This window comes from Podarcis melisellensis, assembly GCF_964234715.1.
Source record: "Podarcis melisellensis genome assembly, chromosome: 9".
NCBI classification, from domain to species: Eukaryota; Metazoa; Chordata; class Lepidosauria; order Squamata; family Lacertidae; genus Podarcis; species Podarcis melisellensis.
Window position 1 is genome coordinate 40,976,373 of NC_138541.1, and position 17,754 is coordinate 40,994,126.

General features: G+C 42.1%; 1 protein-coding gene across 2 annotated transcripts in view; it reads left to right on the forward strand.

The window, feature by feature from the left end:
- GRIA2 (glutamate ionotropic receptor AMPA type subunit 2) overlaps nucleotides 1-875 on the forward strand; it is a 74,454-nt gene extending 73,579 nt beyond the window's left edge. For both annotated transcript variants that reach the window (XM_081926331.1, XM_081926330.1), the window contains exon 16: nucleotides 1-875. This exon is cut by the window's left edge and continues 2,100 nt beyond it. The gene's annotated coding sequence lies outside the window, so the exon portion shown is untranslated.
- The last annotated feature ends 16,879 nt before the right edge of the window (nucleotides 876-17,754 follow it).

Genomic DNA, 17,754 nt, shown 5'->3' on the forward strand with positions numbered 1-17,754 from the left:
CAATTTATGGTGATCTACAGTTGCCCTGTCCACATCTAATCAGGAAAGTGCGGTGCAGTAGACTGCATTGGGTATTAGTATCGTTCCGTGCTTCAGTGGCCATTTATAGTCATTTTTATATGATACTCCCAGCCAATTTCTTTTTGACAAAAGAGATCATTTCACTCCTGCATACAATGGAAAATTTATTTTATTGTACCTCTGGGCCTACTTCTCTTAAAAGTGTAGTGTACAAATCTTTCTTTGTCAAGCCTGAACTACTGTATATAAAGGAAATAATGTAAAGTTATATTTTCATGTTTTTATACTTACCAACATGATGAGAATACATAATGTATGGGTATTTCAATATTTCAATTGCCAATAATGTTGACTGGGTTATAGACATCTCAAATTTTTTTTGGAACAAAAAGGTAATCATAATTTAATATCCATGTTACAGTACACCAGTATATTGCTATATAAAGTATTCTGTGTGCATTTAAGTGGAAACAATAGTGAAGAATGATGACAGCTGTCTAGGGGTTTTTAAAATTCATTTTATAGGAAACTGTTATGGAACAACCAAAATGTTTTGAACTAATTCTTGTGTAAATTTCAAAATGTCCTTTACTGTACCCTTTTGTTTACACAGTATATGGTATATTTATTTCTGCTTTGTTAAGTGGGTATCAGTACAAAGCTGGTCATTCACTTTTAAAGGCTTGTAAAGCCAGAATCATTTCCAGTTTTTCATGTGTACTTATATGAAAGAAAGAAAGAAAAACCCGCTTCTGATTTATTTTTAAATCTAACACATGATGGCTTTTCTGAAGTGTTGTACAAACTTCAATCATACATAAAATTTTGTTCTTTTTTAAAAAGGCAAATTATTATTAAGTGGTTTGTTTAGTATTATTTATATATGGTACTTACTCAGAGAAACATGCTTTGAGATGTTTTTTATTAAAAAAAAAAAGGAAAAACTCTTCCTAAAGCAGAAGAATATTCTCATTTGAATTTTGCCTGGGAGATCCTACCAAGGAACTATATGCCCTCCCATGGGACATATTCTAACATCTACTGTATGCAAACTGTATATATATATAATTCACAATATAAGATTCTCGTTGTTAGTTGTATCACAAATGGGGGGCAGGGGCGGTAACAGGACTTCTTAAACACTTTAGATAACATTTTCCAGGGCAATATACAAAACTAAAATCAGAAAAAGAAGACATAATTCAATATACATCAATAGATTGTTCTTTGTGGATGTGGCGAATGTGGATTCATGCAGCTGTCAAGGCTTTGGGAAAGCTATTCCTCGCCCGGTTGCAGCAAGAGCAGAGAAAACAAGGTAGAGTTCTTTTTAATGGGTTTTTTCCCCAATCCTAATAGTGAGAGACAAAAGAACGCAACAAGCCTTAAAATGCTCCAATCTGGGCTCCTCCTCCCACATTTCTAGCAACAGCACCTCCCTTAATGGTGGCTGTTTGTAGCCAAAAGTCTCTGGTTCCTTTGTTCCTACACCCTTAATGAATGCCGAGTTCTGGGAGAAGGGGGATCAGAAATACTCTCCAGTGACATGTCAGCTGGCTGCCCTGTCACAATTCCCCCCTCCCTCCCCCACTTCTTCTAACACGTCCAAACTCCTTTGTTCACCTATCTCTGAGCTGTAACCTTCCTCAAACTTCTCAAAGGCCTGCTGTAAATCACGGCTGTCTCCCTCTTCTCCTGCAGCATCAGGGGAAGGGGGTGTGTGACCTCCACCAGTTCTCCTCTTCCATCTCGTCCTCTTGAGTCTGATCTCTGACAGCAGCAAAGCAGCAGAAGTATGATAAATTTTAATTGTCTAGTTCTAGTGTAAGCTTATTTAGGGTTGCCATACATACAGGAATTCCTGGACATGTCCTCTTTTGGGGGTCCTACATGCCCATCTGGGGGGGGGGGGATTTTACACCTTAAAGCAAATGTCCTGGATCTGGGGTTTAAAAAATAATAAAAAATTTAAAATGTGCGTGGGCGGATCTGGTTCAGAGGCTGACTCTGGCACAGGCAACCCGGGCTCTGGTTCAGGCTCTGGCATGGACAGAGAGGCCTGCGGAAAGATGTCAAGTCCCACAGGGCCCTAGTCTCTTGTGACAGAGCGCACCAGATCAGGGCCAGAGCCGAAAAAGCTCTGGCTCTGGTTGAGGCCAGTCTAACCTCCCTGTGGCCCGGGATCGCCAAGATGTTTTTATTTGAAGACCGTAAGGTCCTTCGTGGGACATACCAGGAGAGGCGGTCCCGTAGGTACGAGGGTCCTAGGCCGTATAGGGCTTTAAAGGTTAAAACCAGCACCTTAAACCTGATCCTGTACCCCACCGGGAGCCAATGCAGCTGGTATAGCACCGGGTGAATGAGATCCCGCAGCAAGGACCCCGTAAGAAGTCTCGCCATGGCATTCTGCACCCGCTGGAGTTTCTGGGTCAGTCTCAAGGGCAGCCCCACGTAGAGTGAGTTACAATAATCAAGCCTGGACAGTGGCTAGGTCAGGGCAAGAGATGTGTTGAATATATGCTATATGGTAATTTATGGACCTAATAGGTCTCTAAAGACATTTGCACACAACAAAACATGCATTTTATCAAAGTAATTGTTGAACTGAAATTGAATTAACATGAAGTATATTAACAGTGAAATTTTTGGGGACCCCCCCAAGAAAGTGGGGCCCATAAGCTATAGTTTGTTTAGCTTATACATAAATCCGGCACTGTGTGTATGTCTGTGTTTATGCACCTTCGTTCATGAACATGCTGGAAATAGTGCCAAAAAAGAAATGAAACATTGTTGAAGTACTGAAAGTGACACCTGAGCCACCAACCCAAAAACACTGACTCAAACAGTGGGGTGGCTTGGAGTGGCAGAGAGTTCCAAAATTTAGACACTTGCCACACTTAAAGGTTAGTTTCTTACAAGAATACAAGGTGTATTATGTGGCACCTGTGACTGTGTCACTTCCACAGATCAAAGCAGTTGAATGGTCAGTTTACTCAGTCAAGCTCACATATATTGTGTCTATGTTGATGGGCTCCTCTCCAATATCAACAATATCTTAGCAAATGTATATATTTGAGCTGCAGGAACAGCAGTTCTGAAATACCACATTTTGTGATGTTACACTAGGATTGCTGTTGATACAGCCACACTCTTGTGCATTCATATGCTGGTGTTGATAGACTTAATATGAGGCTGTTACTATTTTTGACAATATCAGTTATGTAGTGAAATTGCTAGTATTTAGTTTGCTTCAACTTGCTGACTTCACTTTCTGACAAGATTCTGGTACAGCGATACCCTGTGGGATGACTATCTTATCGTTTAGCTCAGGGGTAGGCAACCTAAGGCCCATGGGCCGCAAGCAGCCCATGGGGGTCGTTTAACTGGCCCATGAGCCACCCCCAGGCTGAGCTGCCCACTCAGCAAGTCCCTGCACACTGCGCTAAACCAGCACAGTGCAGGGACTTGCTTCCACGGTGCTGGAAATCGCGTCTATGCAGATGCCAGAAATCAGAGGCAGGTGCGCTCACACACACACACACACACACACACACACACAGTCTGGCCCACAGAGGGATCTCCACTGGAGTGAACTGGCCCAGGCGAGGTAAACCTGGCCAACCTCTGGTTTAGCTGTCCTTTATAGTACAAGTAAGATTTTATTTGCTGAGTCAAGTACTACCCTGTAACATTTAGTATATTTCTTCTACTCTTTGGTTTTATTATTATTTTTCTTGTTCCCTCTTTCTTTTGGGAAAAAGGACTTACTATTTAATGCAATTGGAAATACTACAGCTCCCTGATCCTCAGGCCAGAGAATTTCCCCCTGGGAACAGTCTTGACTAAAGTTAATCCCATTAGCTTTAGTATGGCTACTCCTTCACTACTAGCTTGATATTATGACTTAGATCAGTAAGATATAACCATGCACACAAGTCTACAACACACAGCGAATCCATACAGTAAAAACATGACCTCAGATTGGGAATGGTGGGGGTCTTTCATATTGCAGTCATTGAGGAACATGCAGAGCTGCCTTATATCAAGACAGACTATTGTCCACACTGACTGCCAGTGGAACTCCAGGTTCCTGACAGAAATATTTTCCAGGCATACCGAGAGGTGTCAAGGATTGAGCCTGGGTCATTCTGCATGCAAGCTATGTGCTCTTCTGTTGAGCTATGGCCCCTTTATAGATAGCTGTAGCATGTTAAATGAAACCTTTATAACCCACATTTAGAAGATGTATTTGTTTTGGATGGTATGGCACTGTCAAAGTTTCTATTTTCCGGAGCATTACATTATACAAAAGGGGGTTTAAGTGCTTTCTTGGAAACTGCACTAGAGATGTCTTGGAGAGAAATGGGCTGAACTGTACATTATGAAATTCTTCAGACCTCCAAGTAGTTTAATCATGAGACTTCTTTAAAGAATAAAGCGCGCTCTCTCCCCCCAGGAGATGAATGACTGCTTTTGCTATGCAATGAAGCTGTTGCCACAAGCAAATCTGCTTTTCATGTTCACACTTCTTTTATTTAAGAGTACCTCATGGGCTTACCTTCCGGGAAACACTTATTCACACATTTGCACACTGCCCTAAGGTCTTCAGGAGATGGAAAGATGACAGAGCAACTTGATTAACTCCTGCTTTGCCCCAGTATTTTCCAGAAATGGATATTGTCTTCAACCTGGACAAAGCTGGACAAATGATTTAGAGAGGGAGCTTCAGCCCAAGTAGCATAGGTTAGGAAAACCTAGGTACTTTCAAGGAGTTCAGCACTGAAGGAATTACAACCTAGGGTGTTGCTTGTGGATGTTACTGGAGATCCAGTGGCAATGGCTCTAATCTTTGAAAATTCTTGGAAAATGAGTGACATCCCAGAAGACTGGAGACAGGCAAATGCCCTTTGAAAAAGAGAGAAAAGGCAGGTCTGGTGTAAATACCTGGCAAAATTCAACAGATTTTTAAGCATTAGTCAACAATAATTGGTCTATAAGCATCTAGAAAAGAATGCACTGATTTTTAGGTGCAAACCACTGTTTATACAGAATAGGTCATGTCATAATTTTAACAGCAAGCCCTAAATACACCTACAAGAGAGTTAGCCCCATTAAACATAGAGGGAAACATGCACAAAGTGGCACCACTCATCCATTAAAATCACCAGAATTTTCTTCTAGGTAAATATGCTCAGAATATGGGCAATGTTAAATTGCCTCAATCCTATAGCTCATGGGTTCTTGGCCACTGGATTTGCACATCTGGCATTGAGAAAGGGGAGAGGTTGGCATCTGCTGTTGGACCTCAGCCAACTTCCCAATCTCACCAGCTGCCAATGTCCCCAGTAAACCTGCCACACCTTTTTGAAGCCTAACTTAATACTGAGAAAAGGACAAGGGAGTAAATTAGAAAATGGCAGGACACACGATTACATGGTTTGTACATATACTGGTACCCACCAGTATTAAAAGGTAAGAATCAAAATTGGGAGGATGCCAGATGTTTTCTAATGCAGCAGAAGCTCTTGGAGACTAAGGGGCTAATTGTCCAGCTGCACCAAAGGTTTGTTTGGGACTCAGAAGGAAGTGCCAAGTGCCATTTGTGTCCACCTTCCTTTGTGCCCTATCTAATGTTATTGGATCACTTCACCACTCTCTCCTGGGTAACATATTTGACCCAAGAATCTTCTCTCCAGGCCACCTTTGGATAATAACTTCAAAATCAGAACAAGCTTTTAAAATCAAAGCCTTCCCTTTCAACAGTCCAAAGTCATTGCCACCCACATGCAGAACCAGAATGTGAGGTGGTTGCTTGATCATGTCCAGAAGATGAGCCACATCCTATCCCATGTAAGTCCCTCCTACACAACCACTGAACCGCTGCCATATGACTATGCCCCAACTAGGTCTCCAACCTTGAGTGTGTCACTCTACAGCTGGCCCAAGAACCATTTTGTGGCCTATGATGAAGACTCAAACATGGCCTCCATCCCAGCCACCTATGAAGAAAACAATGATAACGAACAATTTACACATGTTAACACTAGTTCTGCCTCCCCTTCAGAGACCATACATATGGCTTATAAGCGGATGACCTCCATCTGTCAATAGTACAGGTGTCAGACTGCAGTACTCCCAAATGCACGGATGATGATTACAATTTATTACACACCCTTCACCCCTAGGGTGAGTTACAGCAATTAAAATACAACCTTAATATGAAAACACAATATTTAAAACAGTTTGAAACAGCCTAAGATTACAGAAATACAGTGAGTCCTAAAAATATAAATCTCAAGTGTCAAAAACCAAGGTAATCTTCAGCATTCCCCAAAAGCTGAATAGTGAAGGTGCCAGATGTACCTCTGTGGGAACAGAAGGGAGTTTCTCAATTTAGGGGCTGCCACAGAGAATGGCCGCCTCATGCTCCAAGCTTCTGTGGGCAGTGGAACAACCAACAGGGCACGCTCTGCCAATATCTGCACCCAAGAAGGTTCATAGAGAAGGAAATGATCTTCTGCCCCAATTCCGAATGAATGAGTTCTGAAGTCCTAGGGAAGCTCCCATTTACTTTGCCACAGTCCCAAACGGGAACTTTGTCCATAGAAGCCAATCAGCATAACAAAATAGATGCTTTGGTGATTGTTGAGACAGCATTCAACCCTCAGAGCTATCTGCAAACAATGAGACTCCCAGGTCTCTTGATAAATCCTGAAATTGCTGCATCAAGTGTATATACTAACCCAACCCTAGCTGCTCCAGCAAAAAATGATAATAATGCTCTCTCTCTGAAAGACCAGTTCAGCTCCCCAAATCCCATTCCAGGAAAGAACCAGAATGTTCAAATGCTACACATCAAATAGTTCAGCCCACCAAGAGAGCCCTACCCACATAAAATTGGTCATTGTAACAGAAACCCAATAAGACTGGGACGAGTCAGAAAGTGGACTGAATGCTGGTTCTTGCCATCAAAGCCCCTATGCCATATCTGTACACTATTTTTACTGCTTTATCAAATGAAGAATAATGTGCCGAGCCCAGGTGATCCAGGAGGAAACCATTTGATGAGCCCGTTTTAGGATATGAAAAATAGTGTGCCACCCTAAACCATTCTGGCTCTTTTTTCAGGATGACAAACAATGGAGTGATGTACAGTGTAGGCAAAGAGGGATGGGAAAAGAAGCCTAATGTCCTACTTTCCCCCAGTTTCTATCCCCCCCATCACCTCTTCTACTAACCTCACATAATTACAAAACATGGTTCCCTCGGCCCTTAATAAGGGATACTAAACCCCTTTGTAAATCCTTCCAACAAATACTTGGCATCATCTGTTCTTGGATATTATCTGGATACCAAAATTACCAGATGAATGGGGCTAGGGCCCTTTCCTTGAGCTGAACCTGTAGGACCCAACTTCAATCCCTGCTCGTCTCTTGCAGGCTAAAAGAACTTTGGTCTGGCGCATCCCAGGTGTGCATGAGCTCCACACCACAATGGAACATTCATGGCTGAAACAACATGGGTTTCTGTTACAATGTCCTCTAGAGTTATATTCCAAACATACCAGGCAGGGTTAAATCACCTGCCTTGTCCCACAGGCTACATTTGTAATAATCCAGTATCAACAGTGTCTCCCAGCAGTATTTAGCCCCCGATGTAAAATGCATCAGAAACTTTGATTCTGGCTTTGACAGAGAAACATGAAAATGCCCTCGAAGCTTCCATACTTTAAGAAAGCCACCCTGCTTCCATCACCAGAGTTCAGACCATTCCTAGTACAGCAAACAAACATGGTATTAATAACCCGATGCAGATAAACTAATCTAATGGAAATAGCACATTCTACTCTGATTAATGGAGCCCACCCTGTTCCAGTTTCTATTTGCAGCTCTCTGCCCTTCTTTCTGATAGCATGCACTTGAGGAGCACTGCAGGCAGTCCCATGGGGAATGTGCCTCAATACCTTCTTGATAGATTAGCTCCTTGATCCAAAGGAGAACACGCGGAGCCTCTGCAAATAGGTCAACAATACCGTGTGGAAAAGGAGAGTGTGCACACAGCCCCAAGGTCTTGAAATGGGAAGGTGAACCAGATTCATGCAACTCCCCATCCAGCTGATGATGTGGGTATGGAAACCTGACTCTGAACATGTAGTGCCATTAGGTGGGGCTGAGGGATATGTAGCTGAGGATTCCTCAGGGTTAGATTTCATATATATGCACAATTAATTTTACATATCCAGACGCCAACCACTGCAATTCCCCCCAACAATGCATTAGCAAATTTAGCAGGGAGAAGCAATTTTGACATCATGTAGAATAGATGCATTCAAGCTGTTCTGGTTGTTCCATTTGTGTTACCTTCTCTCCACTTGATAGGAACAAAAGCCCTTTAAAAGTCTGCAAGTTTTGGGTTTCCCTGTCCCTCAGCCCGGAGCTAAGGGATAAAGCCAAGAGAGAATTCTTGCTATAAGTTATAACCATTTTATATTCTCAAAAAGAGTGAACGGGGAACACAGAGGTTCATTTTACATCATAGAGAAGATCGGAATCTGAACCACAGTCTGGAGCAGAGAGATTCAGAAATGCACTGGATTTTTAAAAAAATCATCTTGTTATATAAGGCTAATTTGGGGGCCCATGTACACCTCTAGAAAACATTGCCATACCTGTCATGCCAGCATTCCAGCATTATTTTGCATTGCTTGTTCTTGTTTAATGATTTCATATTTTTAGCAGACCAATTTAATTTTTATCAGTGTCAAGCTAATAGTGCCTCAGTTGTATTTGCTGCTGCTTCACAGATTGCACTCCTCTGTATTCAGGTATTATTATCATCTTAATTAAAATAGTTAATCATTTTCTATTAATCAGCAGTGAAAGCTTTATATACAAAAGAGGAGTGTTATTTGTTTTATAAGAAGACAAGTTATAACCATACCCACACAGACAAAATGGCTTTCCCTACTGTTTCTGCAGAATAAGTGTAGAAAAGGATTTAAAATGGGAATCAGCTAGGCTTTTGTACACTTTTGATATATGCATGCTCATAAAAGCATTTTCTTGGGAGCAGTCATATTATAGAAGGCTTCTTAGAGGTGGCCCTGTAAACTTGATTGTGGATTCCTAATAGATTTAAACAATGGGATCATATTACAGCAAATTGTCTGCATATTGTGTTCCAACAAAACAGTTCCACATGCATGCATCTACAAATAGTCAATAGGAGACTATTGAGTTCCAGCCTGACTGAACTTTGTCATCATCTGACTGTCTCTTGCATTGAGCGCTTGCTTGTATCCAAGCTGCTTGTGCATGCTCATTACTGTTGTGTTTTTAAGAAGTCCAACTGATTATATGTAAAATTATTGCATAAAATTAACATATTATACATTAAATGCACATTGTGTAATGTGGCACTATATTTCCACTATATTGTGGTCTGAATAGGGCTTGCAGCACAGATGGCCCCCACTGTTGATATAAAATATACAGTGACATGTCCACCATTCACACAATCCAATGCAAGCCTATTTACCTCTGTGGTATTACATGGCATAAAGAATTTTGCTTCACTCCTTCCCCACCATGCTGAAGTATCATTATGACCCACTGCAGAAAATAAAGGAAAAGAGACAAGCAACACATCCTGCTCCCCTTCTGCTTTTGTGGCACCTCAAAAGAGGGAATATCTCTCTACACTGGAAAAATGCCCATCTTCCCAGCAGACACCCATATTTTCTCTCCTTCACTTGACAGCAGAAGTAAGTCTTGTTGTTACTTTTCATGCTTCAACCTCTTATTGCTTCTGGAACATGTTTGAAGTGAGCCTACTTTATTTCAAACCATTTCTCAACCCTGATTGTGGAATGTGAATGGGCCAAGATGAATAAGCTGTGCATATGTGGCAAGTATAAAGCAATGGGGAAAACAGTAGCTTTGTTTTTTGTGTGATTTTGGATTCCAGAAAAGAAAGTAACAGCTTTCCCTGTCTCGCCAAAGTAACCATCACACCCAATGACTTCCCATGGGACTACTGACTCCGGTCTTCAACAACTTAGAATTTTGACAATAATTAAGAATTCGATTTGGCTTTCGGTCTCTTGTAAATTCCCACTGCCATCTGGAAAGGCGGATTTCTGCTGACAGAATGGAGCAGATGTAAATTCATTGAAAAGTAATTTATAGCAAAGCAAGGTTTGTATGTAACCAGTAGAGATTTTCTGCAAGTGCCACAGCATTGATTTCTATGCCTTCTGGACAGAGACAGACAGCTTGACACTCCAGATGGTTCTGGGTCTCATCAGCTTGGATAATTATTACAATAGCCAGGGATGTTCTATTCTAGAGCATCTGTGTGGCATGATTTTTAAGCCCCTCAAGGTTATTGCAATTAGTATTTCTTACTCAAATATTTGTGTTAGCATTTAGATCTCATTTAAACATGACCCCATGTACGGAGGGAAAGTGTTCCCATGAGGTACCCCGTATGCCTGGCATCTTGTCTAACTTTAAATCAGTTCACCTTGCCTGTGTCTGCAGTGCTAGCATGTAATCACAGCAGCCCCAGCGGGGCTCCGATTCTTACCACCAGGAGCGAGGGAGTAAGGTACCAGTCTCTCCCAGGGCTGCTGTGCTGTTGCCTGGACTAATATAAGCAAGAAGAAGTTGCCGGTGACCCGAAAAGGGACCAGGTGGGAGGTAGGGGCCATCCACAGAACACACCAGACTATTCATTTTTTTAATAAAACCCCACTGTTCAGATAACATACCCTACAGCAAGTTGAGTCCCAAAACCAGGACGTGCGAATTCTCCCACATGAGTCATGTGACCCACACAAGATGACAGAATCCAGAAGATATGTGTGTTTTTTCAGGGCCGTGCTCTGCACAAGATCACAGCCCCAAGAAAGTGCTGGGGCTGTGGGGGGGGGAGAGTGATCCTGGTGCAAATTCACCCGAGCAATGTAAAAATGGTAAATGCAATGACCACCGTCAAAGAGTGGAGTGTGATGAAACACCAATACCTCTAAATTATTTCATTACAATGATTAAAGAAACTGAAAAAGAGACTCAGCGGATGATCATCTTTAGTATAGGTCAAACAATGTCACTTCCAGGCTCACATTGACAATGCTTTCTACAGAGAGAGAACCTATGTAATATAAATAATCTTCCAATTTCAGATCCACCTTATGTGTGTGTGTGTGTGTGTGTGTCTATGGAAATTAGTGGTCATTTAATTTGCTTCATTACATACTTCTTTGGTGAATTGCCACTGATTATAATGATATCACCTTACCTTGATGTATTTCTTTAATCTATTTTACCATAAGGAAAGAATAATTCTATGCCATAGTCCTTTACTAAACTATGCACGCTATTGATCCTAATGCGACAGAACATTCCTATCACTAAATGCTGCATTGCAGCTAATGTTTCTTTGTTATTATTCATTAGGCACAGTCTGTTATACATTGTAATGTATATTAGTTAATGTATAGTGCTTACAAATGTGTTCCAGACTCATTTATACTGAAGGGATGGTGATAATGGAGGTAATTCCAGATTTGCTTTCTACAATTCTCTATTTGAAGTGGAAATTCAGGGATTGCAGGGAAATAACCTCCAGCCTATCTGCCATAACACAGTGGAAAGGTTCTACATCTCAAATGATTAAGTTGACATTTGGGGGACTTCTGATGCTACAAGGTGCAAACTGTCAAGATGAAAACAGCAGCTTCCTTATAGAGGACTTTTTAGGCTGCTTATTTTTCATCATATCCACTCAGGGAAATATACATCCTGTCCTTTAAGCTACTTCTAGAAAAGGAGACCTTATGCCACTAGTTATGTAAGAATTTCAAATATGTATGACTGTGGTCCTAAACAGATTTACCTGAAAGCTAGATTGGGGGTGGGGGTTGTGTGTTGCTATCAATAAATGTGTTTAGGTTAACCCCTTTGTTTATGGAGGCTGGTGCCACACTTCAGTTTAAGCTGAAATAATTATTCCTATATAGTTAGCTGCAGACCAACCGGCACATCAGTTATTAATATTTCAAACCAATCTGTTGGCTTCAGTGTGATTTTGTTGTGTCTTGTGATGTTGCACTGGTACACTGTGCCAGCTAATAATAATAATAATAATAATAATAATAATAATACCCCACCCATCTGGCTGGGTGTCCCCAGCCACTCTTCGTGGCTCAGAACAGAACAACAACAACAACAACAACAACAACACAGTGGTACCTTGGGTTAAGTACTTAATTCGTTCCAGAGGTCTGTACTTAACCTGAAACTGTTCTTAACCTGAAGCACCACTTTAGCTAATGGAGCATCCCACTGCCACTGGGCCACCAGAGCCCTGTTCTCATCCTGAAGCAAAGTTCTTAGCCCGAGGTAATATTTCTGGGTTAGCAGAGTCTGTAACCTGAAGCGTATGTAACCTGAAGTGTATGTAACCCGAGGTACCACTGTAACGTGATAAAGCATTAGACATTAAAAACTTCCCTAAACAGGGCTGCCTTCAGATTTCTTCTAAAAGTCAGATAGTTATTTATTTCCTTGACATCTGATGGGAGGGAGTTCCACAGGGCGGGCACCACTACCGAGAAGGCCCTCTGTCTGATTCCCTGTAACCTCATTTCTCGCAATGAGGGAACCACCAGAAGGCCCTCGGAGCTGGACCTCAGTGTCCAGGCTGAGCGATCGGGGTGGAGACGCACCTTCAGGTAGACTGGGCTGAGGTCATTTAGGTCAGCACCAACAGTGCTCGGATACGTACTGGGAGTTTATTCCAACCTGGAGCCTTACTTGCTAGGGCAACAAGCTTTTGGACTAATCCACAATACATTTTTCCTTTACTATGCAGTAAATATGCTCTTATCTGTTGTCATGGCATCCATTTATAAGTCTTCCAGTTGGATTTTTGTCTGTGTTATCCAACAGACAGAAATATAGCATAGTATATGTTTTGGTAGTAAGTGGCAATATTTCTCTCAAAAACCATATGCCAATAACCACCTAGGTGTTATTAATGGTGTTCACCTTCTGGGGCAAGGAAGGCTTCCTTTTGAAATTTCTTTCATTTCAACTGTCAGTGACTCTTTTTAGATTTGTAACTGCAGGTTAGATACATGTGCTGAATGGGTGGAAAGGGGAGAGGAAGAAATGACAGAATACCTGGGCTGAGCATGTTCCTGGCAACTACATAATGAGAACACTCACTGTTATTAATACCCATCTTCCATTTTGCTTTCTCTCTCCTTGTTGGAATAGGTCCTGGGAGACCCAAGACATTTATAACTCTAGCCAGTAGCAGCCATACCAGCAATGATCAGTTGCCATCCGAGGACCAGCAATTGCTGGTTATTTGTATATGTGGGATCTAAAATTTAACTCATTTAAATCAAAGGTTGTAAGCCTAAATTAAAATCTTTTCTTGGCAAGTCTCGATACAGCCACAAACACTACAAACACAGTTTGATATGACTTACTGCCAGCAATCCTGTTGCTGTCTACATTGGGATTCTGGAGATTTCTTTCATCAGAGTATTTGACTACCACCTTGTGAGTTTTATATTTTATGGATGATGAATGAGTTCAAAGAACCTTGTAAATATTAAGGAGGAAAATGTGCATACACATAGAAACCAAAACTGAAAGGCGATATATTGAATGTTATTGTAGGATTACCGGAGGGGCTTGACGTGACACTACAAAGGCAGATGTTTGATAATATGGCCTTAAAGCTAGCTTGTTGTTTAGTCTGGTTGTTCTCTTTGACATCTGGTGGGAGGGCGATCCACAGGGCGGGTGCCACTACCGAGAAGGCCCTCTGCCTGGTTCCCTGTAATTTGGCTTCTCATAGTGAGGGAACCGCCAGAAGGCCCTCGGCACTGGACCTCAGTGTCCGGGCAGAACTATGGGGGTGGAGACACTTCTTCAGATATACTGGACCGAGGCCATTTAGGGCTTTAAAGGTCAGCACCAACACTTTGAATTGTGCTCGGAAACATATTCTTGCCATCTCATTTTTGACCACATCCAGCTTACCAAGGTTCATGGTTCTTACATTCCAGGTTCCTATGCAATATTTTTCTTTACAGCATTGGACTTTCCTTTCACTTCCAGGAATATCTGCAACTGAGCAACCTTTCGCCTTTGGCCCAGCCACTTCATCAGCTCTGAATCTACTTGTACTTGTCCTCCGCTGTTCCTCAGTAGCATGCTGAATGCCTTCCGACCTGAGGGGCTCATCTTCCAGTGTCATAACTTTTATATGCCTGTTGTCTTTGTCCATGGAGTTTTCTTGGCAGGGATACTGGAGTGTCTTGCCGGTTCCTGCTCTAGGTGGACCACCTTTAGTCAAAACTCTCCACTATGACCTGCCCATCTTGGGTGGCCCTGCACAGCATAGCTCATAGCTTCTCTGAGTTATTCAAGCCCCTTCACCATGACAAGGCAGTGATCCATGAAGGAGCTAGCTTACTGTGAGCTAATTAATTCTTACATAGCACCAAGAAAAGTACATAAAACTCCTTTCTAATAATAACAAATAAATATGAAATATTACTTAACTGCTAATTGCTATGCAGTAGTAGAAAAGAAATATCAACAACCTCAGATATGCAGATGACACAACCTTGATGGCAGAAAGTGAAGAGGAATTAAAGAACCTTTTATTGAGGGTGAAAGAGGAGAGCACAAAATATGGTCTGAAGCTCAACATCAAAAAAACGAAGATCGTGGCCACTGGTCCCATCACCTCCTGGCAAATAGAAGGGGAAGAAATGGAGGCAGTGAGAGATTTTACTTTCTTGGACTCCATGATCACTGCAGATGGTGACAGGAGCCACGAAATTAAAAGACGCCTACTTCTTGGGAGAAAAGCAATGACAAACCTAGACCGCATCTTAAAAAGTAGAGACATCACCTTGCCAACAAAGGTCCGTACAGTTAAAGCTATGGTTTCCCCAGTAGTGATGTATGGAAGTGAGAGCTGGACCATAAAGAAGGCTGATCGCTGAAGAATTGATGCTTTTGAATTATGGTGCTGGAGGAGACTCTTGAGAGTCCCATGGACTGCAAGAAGATCAAACCTATCCATTCTTAAGGAAATCAGCCCTGAGTGCTCACTAGAAGGACAGATCCTGAAGCTGAGGCTCCAATACTTTGGCCACCTCATGAGAAGAGAAGACTTCCTGGAAAAGACCCTAATGTTGGGAAAGATAGAGGACACAAAGAGAAGGGGACGACAGAGGACGAGATGGCTGGATAGTGTTTGTGAAGCTACAAACATGAACCTGACCAAACTGCGGGAGGCAGTGGAAGACAGGAGTGCCTGGCGTGCTCTGGTCCATGGGATCACAAAGAGTCAGACACGACTAAACAACAACAACAACAGTAGAAAAGAAACTTGGTGAACCACAGCCTAGACTGTGAATTGGTAACAATTATTGATATGTATGTTTGCTTTTCTGTTTTTTATCTACAAGATACACATTTACACATGAAGCTCAACTTTATTTGCATTTCCTCACTTATTAATTGATGAGGAATGGTTTTTTAAAAAGTGGATTTTTTTTGTCACACTAACTTGAGATAATGTGTGGTGAAAAGAAATACCTGTGTGTCTGGTAAGTGAAGGCTGATGCACACATTCAAGTCACCACTTGATACAGTCATCAAGTGATGAGTGCACATATTTGAATGAGCCCTTTTCCCCAAGTGCTTCTAATTAGGCTTTATTTCACAGCCCAGAAGATTAAGGCTGAATTCCTGTGTCCACTTGCTTGAAAGGAAGCCCCACTAAACTTAATGTGACTTCCTTCCAACAAGCAAATATTTGACATCTTGTGTTACTTTAGAGACTTTGTTTATCCAGTGTGCTCCTGGTTATTCTAATTCACCGGGTGTCGCCCCCCCCCCCATGTCACTTAAACCCTGTGTAGTTGAAGAATGCTTCCTTTTATCGAGACATAATGTCTGGCTTGTGTTTTTCCAGAGGGAAGTGCATCTCAGTATTCAAAAGGAGAGTGATGAGCTTGCATTTCCTGCAGGAAGCTTTCATTTTAGCAAATAACATGTCAGAATGATCACAAAGCAATAGGAAGCCATGACTGACTATCGCTGTGCTAAAATGGTTTGACGTAGAGCACTACCAGTCCTCTCGCATTACAGCTCTCCCCTGCACTCCCCAAGGCCACTTACTGACACCCAGCATACATTCAGCTTGTTTTGTTTTGTTTTTGTGGTCAAGCACAAAGCATCCCCTACCCTTGATCCTCAATATCCCAGATTCTCCTGGCTCAGAGGCTGTTGCCCGTGAGTGTGGAAGTAAGCTTTATTCAAGGTTTGTGGTGGCACAGGACAGACTATAGTGTCCAAGAGCAACAACAGGGGATGGAGACCAGACAAAAGCTACAGAGATGTCTTTAATGACTGGTCACATCCTTCCCACCACCTTTTGAATGTGAGAAGGATGTACTCACTCGCAAGACTCTCTCTGCCCGTGCACTTGGAGGGTCATGCTTCTCTGAGGGGTGTGGGTCTGTTGACAATGATGAAGGGGGGACAAGGGTCGGCTTCTCTTGCTCCTTCTCTCCAGTCGTCTGGACTCCCTCACAGCTGACTGATGCTCTCCCGCATTACAAGGGAATCTCTCCACTCAATGGATAAGGCTAAAACTACTTTCAACTCAAGTCAGGGTATTACTTTCTGCTGAATTTGGAAAAATATTGCATTGTGCTAGAATTAATATAATTCATTATTTATGATGCCCCATTGTGGGTTTTTTTGTTTTTAATTCAAAGTGCCTTTTTGTTCTTATTGCTTTTTATAGCATTTCTAAAGAAGGATAATGATATTTTAATATGTTCTTTCAGCAAAAGTGCCCTATATAGCTAGCTTCCACTGTCTCTCTGAAGTCTAAAAGCATGTTCCTGTAAGAACTTTTGTTTGTTTGTTTTCCTTATGTAACAGTAGAAACTCTCCCTCTAAATGAAAGCTGGAATTGTAATCTGATGGAAAGTGACAGCCCAAGATATTTTGCTACCTGAAGCAGAGGCCAAGTGCTGACCCTGCCTCTCCCTGCTAGGGTCAGCACATTAAAAAGTCTTGCCACACTACTCACACCCCAGACCCTGCTTTCACCTATAGGTGACTCCATAGGTGTCATCTGAAGCAAATCACTCCTCCCATCCATCACATCACCTGTCACATGAATGCATTCAACGCCATACTGGAAAATAAAATTCCATGTAGGGTGTTCACACAAACACACTTCATATATTGCACCTGGATGTCATGCCACCACCAGTTACAATGTCAATCTGTATGCAAAGCAGCCTAACGTGTACACAGAGAACCTCTACCTAAGAAGTGGCCCTTGATTGTTCCAGAATTCCCTTGAAACAGGAGGCACTGTACACGTGTAGGCCAGAATGCAGATTGGGCTAAGTTGCATGCTGGCACAGGAAGTGTGTGTGCATGTGCCTGATGCATGCGCTGGTGGGATGTGTGGTACCAAGTATGACTAAATCTCTGTTTTGGTGCTTGAACCTTGAGCTGAAATCTGAGGTGAAAAAGAATTCCCCTCCTGTCTCTCCTCCCAGTCCCACCTACCTTCCTGGCAGCAGCTGTGGAAACATCATGCTCCTCCCTTTCCCATTCTTCCTGGAAATTTAAGCACTGTTTGGGCTATATTGCTTGTGCCAGCCATGCTGAG